We start from the raw sequence: 5503 nt of genomic DNA on the forward strand, positions 1-5503 counted from the left end.
TACTCCTTAGTAAATACTTCACCTCAACATGAAAACCACTCCCCCTTACATAATGATCTGTAAAACATGTGTATTTGTAGTATGAAACTACACATTAATTCTCCCCCTTTTGGTCAATATAAATTGGCAAAGGTACGAAAAATAGTGGGATCCTCATGAAATTTTCATAGAGATACTTCATGACCAAAATAGAATAACATACCAACTAATATAGATGCAATCATAAAGCCGAAGCTAAATGGATTCATCAAGGAGTTATAAAGATACAAGGTAACCCCTATAATATTCCACAGCCACACTCCCCGCAAAGATTTGGCAATTAAGCACAAGTTAAAAAAGAACTCTCCCCCATAAAATGTCACTCTTGAAAGAACAACAAAGGCGACTTTGCTTTTACAAGAAAAGAAGGATTTCTTTGGACATAACCAAATCACATGAAAACATGAATTTGTATCCAAAAATCTCAATGAATCAACCATAAAAAGATGATCAACTCAATTGGTCATGCTCGACATAAGAGAACTTACGGAGCAACACAGTATGTGCACAAAAATGTGGATCGGAGATCGACCAATACTGCGGAGTACACAAGAATTCATTCTATTTTCCATCACTATTTGCACAATGGCATACAATAGACATAATCCTTGTAAACAAAAGTTTTATCCTTTCTTCCATCAAATAATGACATAAAAGGCTTTAACTTTTGTAATTTAAAAGTTCATTCTATATTTTATCAATAATTTCATACCGACATAATAGAGATTACTTTTGACCACGCATTTAACTGTACTTCTTATGGATCCAAAACATGTAGCAATTTAACTAAAGGATAAAATCATTCAAGCCTAAACATAGAAGTTATTACAACCATTAAAGGAACGGTTTTAAAAGTAGATCAACACAAGAGGTTCAGAAAATACAGAGATTAATCACTCAACTCATAAAAATCCCTTCCAATTTCATATAATTTTTCAGTCAGTTCAGGGTGAGTTGTCTGAGCATAGTCCAGCTTCTCCTTCAGGAATTCATTTTCTTGGTGAAGACGAATGAGTTAAGAGTTGGGTGTTGCAGGAGTTCTGGCCGTCTTTCTGACGCTATTCATGGAAAAGACTTTTGTTCCTCCAATATTGGTTCCAACAGCAACAATACCAAACTGACTGCAAATCCTTGAGATAAGACATGGAAAACCAGGAGTCTTCTTTGAAATTTTTCCAGAAACTTATCATTTGAAGAACAATAAGTCCGCAAAGATCAATATTTCTCTCTTCCACAACATAATATACCAGTTCAGCAAGAGGTCCGGTCCACAGTTGCCTGTCAATTGTTTTGTGCATTAGGATAGCTACCAGAAGTTTTCCAGCAACATTGAGGAACAAATCAGCATCATGAACATTAATTTTCCCTTCGTGTCGAGGATCATTCTTACTCATGAGAAGGTTTGAGAGTGCCTCAGAAGAAGGTCTGAAGTGCTCAGGAGGAGTCAAGAGAAAATCACCAGTAAGAGGCAAACACATCAATTCAGTAATTATTTGTCGGTTTACAATAAAAGTTGTTCCCTCGACAATAGTTTTGAATGAGCAGTTGACAGAATCAGGCTCATGAAGGTTTGCATAAAACTGAGCAGTTAGCTCCATGTATGCAGTTCCCATGAGACGATGAACAATACCACATTCATGATTTTCAAAGAACCTAGTCATACCATCTTCCTTGAGAACAGAGGGATTGTAAATTCTTTCCATGATGGTTTTCTTAGTGCGATATTCCACATAGTAATCACGATCCTTATGATTAAAGAATATAATTCTTAACCTTGGGTCAAGGAATTCTTCTCCACGATTTTGAGTACCCGAACTCTCACCACGATTAGCTCCCTTTCTAGAAAATATTTCTAGTAAAGTATGTGAACGAGAAGTTTGAGAAACTTACTTGGTTTGTGAATTGATAACAATGGTGAAGTACCGGAACTGCAAAAAATAGAAAAACGGATACCAACCCCTGAAGAAGTTTTTCGTTGTGATTCTAAAGAAACCAAGAACACTCAAAATGATTGAGCAATAAAGTTTATGGGAATCGAGAGAAACAGACCCCCATTTTTTTTCCGAACACGAACTGAAGAAGAAGAAGAGGAAGTGGTGAACGAAGAGAAAATTTTCTCTTTTTAAGTGTCAAACGGTGGAACCTGAACCGATTGAACACGTTCTTGAACAAGGTTCCAATACGGACATGTTAGGATAATAGTGTGTGAGTCGCACGTGAGATGACAAGATCCCGTTTGTTTGTGTGAACAACAAGGTTCATCCTATTTGGAGTAAAGCTCAACAAATATGATTATGAGCAGCTACATGTGATTAGTTATGCTTCATAGGAGCATATTACACCATGACACCAAGAGAGAGTTTCTTTCCAATAACTCTTACATATTATCGTGTTGAAAAACACCCAGGAAATTGTTTTTATAATTATACCAAAGAACTTCAAGAGAACCCTGAAAAATATTGTATTTCTGATTTCTCGTTTTCCAACTCATGAAATTCCGTTTCTGCAGATAGTTTTTATTACTGCGAAGGGAACCTCTTTTGATAAAAAGAGACGTCCTAACTTCTTCATGATAGAAGACAGTACTACTGTCTTGATTGGGAGTACCAGAAATTGAGCAATGAATCGATTCATGCTTAGAGGTGATATACTCAGATGACTGAGATTTAAACTCCTCTTGCAAATCGTTTAGTTTGTTACAACTAATTGGATTACGCATATGAGGAGCAATGCTCTCACTAATTAGTAAATCAACGTCGACCTAAACATAAAGAGTATTCATCATAACTTGATTTATCTTGTCAAAATATTCTTGTTCATCTAGAGATATAACTCAACATCAGAAGATAAGCTTTCAAGTTTCTTTTCATGACCTGAATACACTTCAAGGGATTTTAAACCTGGTGGAGGTTTAGAAAGGATTTTATTCTACAGATTTTATTAAATCAGTCATGGAAGAAAATTCTGGAACCCCTGGATCTGGTGGTGAATTTATTGAGATAACGTTTCTGTCCATATTAGATCGCTACAAACACAAAATTATAAGGTCTTTAATGTGTTTGCCTTCTCTGATACCAATTGAAAATGCGGTGGTCTAACAACCACACCCAACAATTCGTTTGGAAATATGAGAGGACTTACTCCAATATACTTTCTAGAGAATCAACTAGACAGTCGGACTCAATCTAGAGTAAAGTATATCAAACAGATTAATATCTCTAACTCTTAATTCAATCCGCAATCAGCAAATAGAAATCTGCGATCCCGATTGAATATAAGAGGAGTTACTTGAACGGTACCAAAGACCAATGTTCAAGTGTGAATCATTGTAAATCAACAACCAAAGGCTGGATATTCTAATTGATTGATCTTAACGCACAACCTGTGATATTTCAATTATATAACAAAATATAATGCGGAAAAGAAATAACACAGACACCATAATTTTGTTAACGAGGAAACCTCAAATGCAGAAAAATCATGGGACTAGTCCAGATTTAACACCACACTGTATTAAGCCGCTACAAACTCTATCCTACTACCAATTACTTAGGACTGGATTGTATTTGAACCCTAATAAATCTCACACTGACTCAAGGTACGGTTGCGTTCCTTACGTCTCTGATCCCAATATGATACTACGCACTTGATTCCCTTAGTTGATCTCACCTACAACCAAGAGTTTCTACGACCCAAAGTCGAAGAATTGAAAAAAATCTGTCTCACACAGAAAAGTCTATATATTGAATAAATCTGTCTCCCACAGAAATACCCAAGAGTTTTTGTTCCGTCTTTTGATAAATCAAGGTGAACAGGAACCAATTGATAAACCAGACTTATATTCCCGAAGAACAGCCTAGTATTATCAATCACCTCACAATAATCTTAATCGACCAGCGAAACAAGATATTGTGGAATCACAAACGATGAGACGAAGATGTTTGTGATTCCTTTTATCTTGCCTATCAGAGAAATTAATCTCGAGTCAATTATTTCAATTGTAATCAATAAGATAGAATCGGGCAAGATCAGAACACTCAACTACAAAGAAAATAGTTGGGTCTGGCTTCACAATCCCAACGAAGTATTTGAAGTCGTAAACCTACAGGGTCTCGATAGAAATCTAAGGTTAAAGGAGAATCGACTCTAGTTATGCAACTAGTAACACACAAGAGGTGTGGGGATTAGGTTTTCCAGTTGCTAGAGTTCTCCTTTATATATTTTTCAAATCAAGGTTTGCAATCCAAGTTACCTTGGTAACAAAGCATTCAATATTTACCGTAAGATGAAAAACCTGATTCAACCAAGCTAATATCTTTCAACCGTTAGATCAAATTTAGCTTGTTACACACAAACTAAATATACCCTCATTTAGGTTTATGTAAAGTACACCATGTTGGTTCACAAATAGTTAACCGAGGTTAGCCATATGATTACTCTCATATCAACCTTATTCATCTTAACCATAACTAGTTCAAATGACTCAAATGAAACTAGTTAAAGAGTTTTTCAATTGCTATATTCTCATAGAATTATATAAGAACACAATTGAAGCAAAATATGTTTGATTCACTCGAATTAATCATGAACATTATAGCCACGGTTTTCAAAGATTGCATTTCTTATTATTTAAATATTTATGTTCATGTTTAAAACCAATTTTAGAACTTTAACCTTCAAGTATGCAAACGGGTACGCATACTTGAAATACCCGGACTAAGACTGAGTTACGCCAGTATGCAAACGGGTACGCAAACTTCAAATCGCAGAAGAAATTCTCGGACATGAACTTGTATGCCAGTACGCAAACGGGTACGCATACTTCGAGAACTTTCAAGTTATTGAAATAATCATTGCGAAACATTCCAATACAACACCAAATAATTGTATCACACAAACCATGTAAGATGTTACTCGGTAATTTTCACATGATATAAGATGAACTTGGTCGAAGCGAAAGCTTTCCAACACATATTTAGAGAACTATGTAAGCGAGTTATACTCAGCTTTAAATCTCAAATGTGTATATAGAAAACTATATCGTAATACGATTTATGTCTCAATATAGGAGATAGAGTAGAAATAGACTTTCCAAGTGATAGATGAGTTTAAGTCTCTACATACCTTTTGTCGATGAAGTTCTACAAGCTCCCCTTAGTAGTTCTTCGTCTTCAAATGATGAACGTCATGAAAACTAAGCTCAACTGCACAATCTATGTCCTAGTCCGAGACATCTATAAATAGGCTAGAAATCAAGACTTATAGTTTTGATCACTAACATTGATAAACATGCTTGAGATATCACCGTATTCCAGTTCGACCGAGCAGTGCTCTAACAATATCCCCCTTTGTCAATTTTAGTGACAAAACTATCAATACATATGGATTACAAAATAAATAAAAATTTATAGCTTCTCATCAAAATGTTTGATCTCCTTGGCATCTTTAACACGACTCGGGAACT

Source organism: Papaver somniferum, chromosome 8 (genome assembly GCF_003573695.1).
Source record: "Papaver somniferum cultivar HN1 chromosome 8, ASM357369v1, whole genome shotgun sequence".
Taxonomy (NCBI): Eukaryota; Viridiplantae; Streptophyta; class Magnoliopsida; order Ranunculales; family Papaveraceae; genus Papaver; species Papaver somniferum.